At 37.5% G+C, this 11128-nt stretch overlaps 1 pseudogene; it reads left to right on the forward strand.

Annotated features, from left to right (window-relative positions):
* The first annotated feature begins 9814 nt into the window (after nt 1-9814).
* On the forward strand, nt 9815-10844 carry LOC123454116 (annotated as a pseudogene).
* The last annotated feature ends 284 nt before the right edge of the window (nt 10845-11128 follow it).

Genomic DNA, 11128 nt, shown 5'->3' on the forward strand with positions numbered 1-11128 from the left:
AGAGATTATGCTAAGTGAGGTAACCCAGGCCCAGAAAGCCAAGTGCCACATGTTCTCTCTCATATGTGGATACTAGCTACAGATGACTGAGCTTCTGTGTGGGAATGAAAATACTTAGTAGCAGAGGCCAGTGATTTAAAAGGGAAACATAAAGGGAAGAGAAAGGAAGGGAGGAGGGTCCTTAATAGATTGATATTGTATATATGTAAGTACAATGATTGTTATGGGGATGCAATATGATTGAGAATGGAATTTCAAAGGGGAAAGTGTGCGGGGTGGGGAGGGAGGGAATTACCATGGGATTTTTTAAATAAAAATGCTAATAAAAACTTAAAAAGAATCAAGAATCCTTTTGCTTGGCCAGCAGTACATTCAGTTATGACATAGGGAAGTTTTCTAGCTTTAAGTATCTTTAAATTAGATAGCAAAAATTCAGTAATCACCTTGAATTTTCAAGACATATGGAAGAAATACAACAAGGGCCGGTGGTACCTGAGAATGGCCAAGGAGCAATAAACTGGTGAGTCTCAATCTGCAGCCAGATGGACCAATGCATACATGAACTTATTTTCTAGAAACAAAAAATAAAATGAATGTTTTAAAGCTAGATATGAGTAAAGAAGCAGAATTAGAGAAATTAAACTGCCAAAATGATATCATAGTGAGGGAAAGGTAGGCAAAGATGGTTCAGAATAGAGTTTATTTTTGTAATGAATTTCAGGGTAAATATCATTTTATTTTTTTTCTACCCCACCATAAAGTAAAACAATTTAACTTGGAAATTTGTTGTTCAAATATGCTTGAGTGCTTTTACAAATATGTATACAAAATATTTCTTTAAAAAAATTAGGGTTGGAGAGATGTCTTAATGGTTAATATGCTTGCCTGCAAAGCCAAAGGACCCAGGTTCAATCCCCCACAACCCACATAAACCAGATACACAAGGTGGCTCATGCATTTGGAGTTTGTTGGTAGTGGCTGAAGGCCCTAGCATGCCCACTATCTCTATCTGTCTATCTATCTTCATCTTTCTCATATAAGTAAACAGAGTTAATTAAAGTGTTTTAAAAAATTAAATATCAAATAATACAGATGGTGAGAAGTAGGTCACTGAGTTATTACCTATCTGTACAACGTGATGCTCGGTAGCTAGTAAAACAAATATTTCCAACTGTAATATACAGGCATAGAAGAATGTCTTGAACTTCTATAAAGTGAGGAAAAAAAAAAAAACAGAAGAGGAGGAAATACCTAAACTAATCTTGGATCTGAATTTTTAAGAAATACTTGGATATATATTTATGTGTAATGATGAAAATCTGTATACCATCCAATCTGGTAACAGTGGTAAGCAAAAACTCCAAATATATGAGCATATTATTCTAGTAATGAAAATAATACATATTAGATTCCCCCAAAAATATAGCTGTTTTTTTTTTCACTTGATAGGTCTTCTCAGTCTTTTGCCAGCCATTTAGCTATTTTAAGGATGGTTTGTAATGCTAGTAAAATGGAACTTAGAAAAATAACGGTCACAGAGAATATTCCCCAATACAAACATAGACTTATTGACCCTAGACCACACATATATGTATGTCTAACTGTGCAGGTTGGCAAGCTATCCTAATAAGCGAGCCTTAATAAATAAGACAAACCAATTCCAAACTTTAAGTCAATTTAGCAGCAAAAAAAGGAACTGAGATGTGCAGAATCTAGTACCTATTCTTGTTATGTCCATTTGTGACACCAGTTGTATTGGTAACATCAAATCCAAGTATTCCCTCTTCCTGACATCCAGTTGAGGCTTTCCCATTCGTGAGCACTTACAATTATCTCAGTTACACATGGGGGGGGGAGGGAGCAAGTTTAAATCTTTCAGTTCTGTAGAAGGTATTCAGATTAAAAAGTCTAAATCTGAATGTGATTGCAACCATGCTGTCTAGGAACCTGTCTGTGATTTCTCTTCACTGGCTCACACGGCCGAGTTACAGTGACAGTGCGCAGAGACATATATAAAGCTACATAGGATAGCTGGCTCTGTTTTATCTGAACTCTACTCTAGATCAGTTTGAAAGTTTACATATGCATCCCATGTTTAGGAGACAGAGGATGGAAAGTTTTCCTTTGGTCTTCAGCATATTTATGAGGAAAAAGCCATCCTACATTATTTGGCAGTGAGGGAACAAGTCAAATACTAAGGCCAGGACTTAACCTCTAAACTGCTAATCTGAAATGAAAAGGGAGTTCTATACTCAATATGATTCACAGATTCCCTATGGCTTTCACTTCTGCATATAAAGTATATCAAAATTTTCATAAATCCATAACATTCTCATTGACTTGGCTTTGATTCAGATACTAAATGTTTGTTAGCAACTACAATTGCCAAGAATATACTAGACAGAAAAGACTCATTTTTGTCACTTAGGTGGCAATGTTAAGGAAGCAACACGTAAGTAAACTATGATGGCTTGGATCCCATCACTTTACACTTGTGGTGGCTTGATTGTAAAGTGCCTCCCATAGCCTCATATGTTTGTGATTAAGCCTTAAACTCATTTCCCTGATGGTGGAGCCTTTGGAAGGTGAAGCCTTGGTGAAGTAAGTATGTTGTTGCAAGTAGGCCTTGGGATGTGATAGCCCAGCTTTACTTACTGCACTCTACATCTTCCCTGTTGCTGTGAAGATGTAGCCCTCGAAAGACCTCCTGCTGTGCTTTCCCTGGTATGATGAAATATCCCCTTGAAAATGTTAGCTGGAAATGAGCACCTTCCTTCCATAAGCTGCTTCTGGTCAACTATTTTGTCATAGCGACAAGACAATTGCTATAATTCTCTAGGATTTTGCTCCTCTGAAGATTCAAACACTCCATGAAGCAATCCTGGGCAATATTTTCTTCTCTGTCCATAGTCACTCTTATGGTTTATTCATCTACTCTTGTGTTTCAAAGTGTATATCTCAGATATAAACTCCTTTTGGACCCTAAAGACATATATGTCTACCTACCCATTTGACCTCTGAAAGTCTAGTGCAGATTTGAACATGTCAAGTTCTAAATGTCTGATTTCCCCCCTTAAACCTATAATTCCATTAATAAAAAATATCTTGGAACCTTTGCCTCCTTTTTGCCCACCTCTGTTCACATCCAATTTTCCCAGGATATTCTGTATTCTTTCCTTTGAAGATAAATCTAGGGCAGAAGAGATGACAAAGAATCCTGATTCAATTCTCCATGACCCACGTAAGCCAGATGCACAAAGGGGCACATGCATGTGGAGTTCATTTGCAGTGGCCAGAGGCTCTGCTGCTGTCTCTCTCTCCCCTCTCTCTCTCCCCTCTCTCTCTCCCTCTCCCTTCCTCTTTCTCTCTCTCAAATAAATAAATAAGTTCTTTAAGAAAAGTTAAATCTAGAACTAAACAACTCTTCACCACCTACACTGCCACTTCCCCTTCATACTATCTTTATGCACTCTTTTATAGCATCTATCGCCTTATAGTGTACTATATGAAACTATATAATTACACTACTGGAAGCACCATAAAAATCATTTTGTGGGGATTTGCTAACCCATTCACTGGGAACAGTGGCTGACACACAAGAGAGACACTCAATACTTTGTTACTCCATGCACACGCATGAATGAATGTTATACCTGCTCTCTCTTATAAGACCTCTATTGGATTATTCCCTTCTACAAACTGAAAGGACATGGAGGTTGAACTTTTACTCTTAATGTAATGGTAAACAATTAAAGTGAGCAAAAATAATGTAAGCTGACCTAAATTTTAAATACATTACTCTCACTTCTTTATAGAGATGTCATGGTGAGGAAAGTTGAATGGGAACAGGAAGATGAGGGTCAGAAGTCACTGCTGAATAAGCAGCAGGATTACAAATATAGAGCCAAAATATATTTGGGGAATATATTAACGAATGAGATTTAACCAAAAAATGTAGCTATGTGATTTTATTGAAATTTAATATTATTGAAACCCTTCAACCATCTTAAAAATAATATTATCACAACATTACCACCCATATTTGAACATTGCCCACTCACTGTAAATGAATATATAACCTTGTATATATGCCATAAATTTCTCACATGAAAGTAGATGAATTTCTGTAAATGCAACTAAAAATGCTATGTAATTTTCAGTTAGGGATGATAATTTTTTAAATGTTACATTGCATGCCCATATGTCACTCTCCATCTAAGCAGAAAAATATTGTACCACCTAATGAAATAATCATCTAAAATTTTCCAGCTTCTAAAATGCTGAAATATAAGAAAAGAATAAGACATATTTAATTGTATTTCATAGTAAAAGTTCATGAATCCTCTCAATAGGAATAAATTCTCATATAATTACCTTGAGGCTGCCTTCGAAGCCAATATTAATGGTAAAATTAAATTCTTATATAAAGAAGCTATTAAAATTAAAAATGCCTTAATAATTTCCCAAAACGTCTTTTTACAAAGAGTCTTTGAATACAGAAATAAAGGAGTAGGAAATTAATGAATGTGGTTTTTTTGTGTGTCTTCTTTATCCTTTGTTCAGATGCCAAGCTTGAACAAGTATTTGAACATCTGTAACTATTCCAGCATAAGATGATCAATATCATTTTTTCATAAGTTCTTTCATAAAACTATAACAAATAATACTACATTCAGGAAGAATGTGAATTATTATCCTATTGTTTAAGTATCAAAAGATTTCTACATAGTGGAAGAGAATGCACAAGGCTTTCACATGCTACAGTGTATTTTTTCCTCACTCACACACTTCATTGACCTAGCCTCAAAACCAATGGCACAGAGGGAATAAAGTTAGAATCAGCCTTAGGAACATAAGCCGACTGAAAATAAAGCCTTGCATGATCTTTATATATGCAAGTAACTTTCAAGCTACAAGCACAAGGAGAATAATAAACCATCCCCTGTGCAACTGTATTATTTAGCTGTCAGACACATATGTGCCTTATTCTTCTGAACAAAGAAGGCAGGGCACCTGAAAGGAGTGGTTGATGGAGCCTGCTGGGAAGCAGTCACAGGGAAGAGCCAGTTTGGAACAACAAAATTTGAGACGCGATCAGAATATTAGTAAAAGATTAAGATTATTCTTTCATGAAAAAATGATATTCATTATATAAATCATGAAAACCTGAAAAATATTTTTGTCATGATTTATATAGAAGTCACTTAGTCATCTTAGACTCTGAGCAGGTTTTACAATGCCAATTTAATGGCAAACTTCATCCAGTAATTACCACTAACATTAATTTTCATTTAAGAAGCAGGACTAAATCGCAAGTGCCATTGCTCCCAAATCAAATGAAGTGATTTTAATTTCTATCCTTTCCTATTTATAACCACAAAATTATTTCAAAAAAACGTAGAAAATAAAAAAGTGAAATTATTCGTCCTTCTATGATTAACTTCCTTGTGATGATATGGAATGCATCCTTTAACCTTCAAGTAGAAATCATCCACTTCAAAGAAAAATCCTTGCTTCAGAATGAACTTGCTCTTAACTAAATGACACCTGACTTATTCCATCATTACCCTCCATCCCAAAGATGCAAACACAGTAACAACCATGTGACTACCTATGTTCTTCAGGTAAACTTAAGAATGGACATGTGCACATCAGCTCAAATATTGTGATAACCTCTGAATTGCCATCACAAAATCCCTTTTCTTTGAAGTACACTTCACAAACGAAATTTAGTTAATGTTCTAGAATTCTTTCTATTAAACACACTGATACTATCATTAGCCTTATGTTCCATGCTCCACAGTAGCTTTAAAGTTTGAACTTCAGACCAAGGCATGTGAGTCTCTGCACATTTAATTTCTAGCCACAGTCTCACTGAGTCTCTGAACTACAATTGGGTGAACTATAGCATTTCCTAAATGTAGCTTTGCCTATTTCTCTTTTAAAAATATTTCACTTAGTTTTTATTTATTTATTTACACACAGAGATAAACACATGAGAGAGAGAGAGAGAGAGAGAGAGAGAGAGAGAGAGAGAGAGAGAGAGAATGAATGGACTCTCCAGGGCCTTTAGCCACTGATAATGAACTCCAGGTGAATGTGCCATTTGTGTATCTGGCTTTATGTGGTACTGGGGAATTGAACCCTGGTCATTAGGATTAGCAGGCAAGTGCTTTAACTGCTGGGCCATCTCTCCAGCCCCTGGAGATACTTTTCCTGCATGTAAAGAGTTTATTCCTCATATTTTCCAGGGCTAGGGATCAGAGGAAAATAACTATCTCTCAAAATATATTTCACCAATAATTTTTCTCCTCCAGACAGTCACAGGTAACTTCAAGTGAAGTAATTCAAAATCATTAGATCCTCAATACAGCTTCCTCTTATCCATATTGGATGTTACAAGAGCCTCCAATACATGTGTGAAACCACTAATGTTAGCAAATTCTAAAGTGTGTGTGTATATATATATACGTGTGGGTATGTGTGTGTGTGTGTAATGTGTGTGTCAACTAGGATAAAGTTTAGTTTATAAATTGGGCATGGTAAGAGGTTAAATGCAATAAGAAAATAAAACAACATGCTCAAATAACAATCAAGTGAATTCATTTTCTCAAAAGTCATATTTGTATCTTGGCTGGGAAGATGCTGGGGTTCAATTCCCTAGTATTTATGTACAGCCTGATGCACAAAGTGATACATGCATCTGGAGTTTGTTTGCCACAGCAAGAGGTCCCATTAAGCCCATACTGTCTGTCTTTCTCTCTCTCCCCACCCCCATGTGGAGTCAGACTGTGTATATATGACCCAGAAAGGCCTATAACACATATTTTATCAAAATAAACTATATAGACAATGTTAAACTTTTGCATTTAGGCACTTAAAAATTCCCTTAAAATAAGAAAGTTAGTATAATAAATAGTTTCAACAACAAAAAGAAATTGCTTGAAGGACAGAGAATTCCATGATGAACTGAAGTGGTTGCCAAGACTTAACTAATAGTTGCTAATTCCCCATGAGGATCTGTAAGGTCTGGTTAAGAAGTGACTGGGCACCATCCACATATTATCTTTTATCGTGAACACATGGAGGAGTAAGTCCCATATCTGTCCATTTAATAAATATTGAATTCTTGTTTACACAACAGACAAGATTTATTACATGACAATTCTGGATTTTCTGAGAAAGATTAAATGTTTTATTAGGTCCCCAAACTAGGAGACAATATCAATACTGGTTTTAGTCATACACATTTATCATGAAATTCAGTCATACAGCAGACTGAGGTTTCTTTAAAAATGTGTGCTGTTTCTTTCCTTGTATAACTTGAACAGGCAGAGCAAAATATTCTTTCTTTAAACCAGAAGTGAATAGAGGACCCCAAAGTCTAGATGCAGTTCTGTCTCTAGTAACCACCTCTGAAATAAACCAAACTTCTCCAAAGGTAAGGGTGAGAAGAGGCAGTATAGAAATGGTGTGGTCACTGAGTTGTCTCCTGAGGCAAGGGACCATCACTGCCTGCTCCTCAGTTCCATTATCACAGGAAATCACAAAATTAACTTGCATACATAAAATGCTTTTCTGGACTTGCCTGCAACTGTGTTTCCAGGAATAATAAAGGTCTGCATGAAGGAATTTTGTGTTTTATTATTTGCTTTTAAATCTCTTGCTTAACTTAGAACAAAGAGGGGGAAAATGATGAGATCCTGAAATATCTCAAATAATAACTGCCAGATCATTTGCTAAATGAAAATCAGAGTCCCTGAGCTGGGCGTGGTGATGCATGCCTTTAATCCCAGCACTCAGGAGGCAGAGGTAGGAGAATCGCTGTGAGTTCAAGGTTAGCCTGAGATGATGTAGTGAATTCCAGGTCAGCCTGAGCTAGATGAAGACTCTACCTAAAAAAAAAAAAAAACTAGAAAATAAGTGTCTGTGCCAGTGTGGACCAATGGAGCTAACTTGATTTTCAGTTATTTGCTTATCTGTTTGAAATTATATGTGGACAATTTTTGTGGTGCTCAGCACATATTAATCATTTAATAAATGACTATTATTATAGCTTATTATTAATTCCTAGCAAAAGAATGTTTACAAAGCATAAACTCTTTTTTTTTCACAATTTTTATTAACCTTTTCCATGATTACAAAAAATATCCCATGGTAATACCCTCCCTCCTCCCCCTGCACTTTCACCTTTGAAATTCCATTCTCCATTATATTACCTCCCCATCTCAATCATTGTAGTTACATATATACAATACCAACCTATTAAGTACCCTCCTCCCTTCCTTTCTCTTCCCTTTATATCTCCTTTTTAACTTACTGGCCTCCAAAGCAGAAACTCTTGAAGAAGACAAATATATTCAGTATATTCAGAGAATACATGGGTGCTTACTCTATATGAAACAATATCTGTCCTGTACTCTCTTGCTTGTGGGGAGAGGAATATGGAGGCAGATAAGAACAATATAATACACCATAAGTATATTATTGTGCAATACTAAACTGAAAACAAGAATGCAACCTTTGCTATTTAGTAATAAGAGAATTTGACCAAAACCATATGCAAAACATGTGGTTTGAAATCTTCATATCTACATACCATTCAACCCAAAAAGAACAAAGATAGTTATTATGCATTCAGCAACTCTGTCATGGCCTTAACCTCAGAAAGGTAAAGTCATATGTACATCCTGAAAACAGTATTTTGAACCTCTTGAGCTACCTCAGTTAGTGATTTTATGTAATCTCACAAAGCAAGGACAATTAAAACACTACCTGGTCCAGAATAAGGGCTCTGTAAATATTTGTTAATTTCATGAATGATGCAAGGGAATTAAAAGTTGCATTTTTTAAATGTTCGATAAGTGTGTTTTTTCAAATAATATACGTGTGCTTAAAAATAAAAACTGTTGCCGGGCATGGTGGCACATGCCTTTAAACCCAGCACTAAGGAGGCAGAGGTAGGAGGATTGCTATGAGTTGGAGGCCACCCTGAGACTCCATAGTGAAATTCAGGTCAGCCTGAGCTAGAGTGAGACCCTACCTCGAAAAGCAAAAAACAAAAAAAAAAAACAAAAAAAAAACTGTTAATCCAATCTTATAAAGTATCATAACAGCATTTGGAAGGAAATTTTTCATCTAGAAGATTCAGATAGTGCTCAATTCTGACATCTCACAACATAATCAGAAGAATCAAAATAGGCTTTACAAAATTCTCCATGAGACCACCTCACTCATTTTCTTTATTCACAAATTCAAGTCTTAAACTCACTATTTTATCCCATAGAAACTCATACTTACAAGAAATACTGACAGGAAACTTGACATGGTTTGATAATTAGTCTCAAAAACTAATTCTCAAATAAGACATTGCCCTAAAAACATAACTAATATAAAAGAATATTTTCATTCCATTCATTATGTATGTGTTGCCCAAAGAGAATACAGATGTATTTTAGGTGTTTGCAGTAGAATATGGTTTGCAATTTATTTATAAAAATGCTTCACGAAGGAGGGATGGCTTAGCCACTAAGGCATGTGACTGCAAAGCCAAAGGACCCAGGTTCGATTCCTCAGGACCCACGTTAGCCAGATGCACAAGGTCACACATGCGTCTGGAGGCCCTGGTATGCTCGTTTTCTCTCTATTTCTCTCTCCCTCTTTCTCTTGGTCAAATAAATAAATAAAAATAAAATATTTTAAAATTAAAAATAAAGATGCGTAACTGATACAGATGTGAACACGTATATTTACAGACTCCTGACGCTTATCAAGTCAAGCCTCTCTGAATAAGGCCAACAAGAAGACGCTGAGGAGTACCTGGGCTTCATTCTCAATGGACTTCATGAGGAAATGCTGAGCCTGAAGAAGCTTACAATTTCCAACGGGCACAGAAGCCACTTAGTCAATGACGAAGAGCAAGAGGAAGAAGGTGAAGGAAGTGAGGATGAGTGGGAGCAAGTGAGCCCCAGGAATAAGACCTCCGTCACGCACCAGGCGGAATTTGTCCAGACTCTCATTACTGGAATTTTTGGTGGCCACATCAGGTCCATGGTGTACAAGCAGAACTCAAAAGAGTCTGCCACCATTACAGCCATGCTTCACACTGCAGTTGGACATCCAGTCCGACAAGATCTGTACAGTTCAGGATGCACTGGAAAGCTTGGTGGCAAGAGAATCTGTCCAAGGTCACACCACCAAACCCAAACAAGAGGTAGAGATCAGCCGGAGAGTGACCCTGGAAAATCTCCCTCCCGTCCTTGTGCTGCTTTGTCTTTGAGAAGACAGGCGGCTGTCAGAAGCTGATCAAGAACATCGACTACACCGTGGGCTTGGAGATTAGCAGAGAGCTGCTCTCTCCGGGGGTTAAAAATAAGAATTTGGGCTGGAGAGATGGCTTAGCAGTTAAGGGCTTGCCTGTGAAGCCTAAGGACCCCAGTTCAAGGCTTGGTTCCCCAGGACCCACGTTAGCCAGATGCACAAGGAGGCACACGCGTAGAAGTTCGTTTGCAGTGGCTGGAGGCCCTGGCGCACCCACTCTCCTCTCTCTTTCCCACTTTCTCTCTTCTTTCTCTCTCTGTCACTCTCAAATAAATAAATAAAAATAAACAAAAAAAATAATAAGAATTATAAATGCCACAAAACCTATAGGCTGTTTGCAGTGGTCTACCATCACGGCAGCAGCAGGCGGCCCTTACACGATGGATGTCTTCCAGATAGGGCTGAACGGCTGGCTGCGCATCGACGACCAGACGGCCACGGTGATGAACCAGTACCAGGTGGTGAAGCCAACCGCCGGGCGCACAGCCTACCTCCTGCATTACCGCGGCGAGGACCTGCTGTAGCCGGGCGAGTGTGCCTGACGCTGCTTCCTCGAACTCCGACTCTCCAACTTTCCGCCTCTCTCGTGCTCTTTAGAGAGACTCTCCCTTTGCAAACATGGGCTTGAGTGGAAAGGAGATGCTTGGGGCATGTGCACTGCATAGTTCATGTTGGCTTCTAACTTCCAAATCAAAATCATTTGGTTGAAACCGACTGTCGCTTGATTTCAGAAAATGCACCCATGCTTTTGAAATAATGCTGATTCCTGAGCTAAAGGAGCTCACATCTGACCCCTAGTCTGATGGCT

The sequence above is a fragment of the Jaculus jaculus genome, chromosome 13 (genome assembly GCF_020740685.1).
Source record: "Jaculus jaculus isolate mJacJac1 chromosome 13, mJacJac1.mat.Y.cur, whole genome shotgun sequence".
Classification (NCBI taxonomy): domain Eukaryota; kingdom Metazoa; phylum Chordata; class Mammalia; order Rodentia; family Dipodidae; genus Jaculus; species Jaculus jaculus.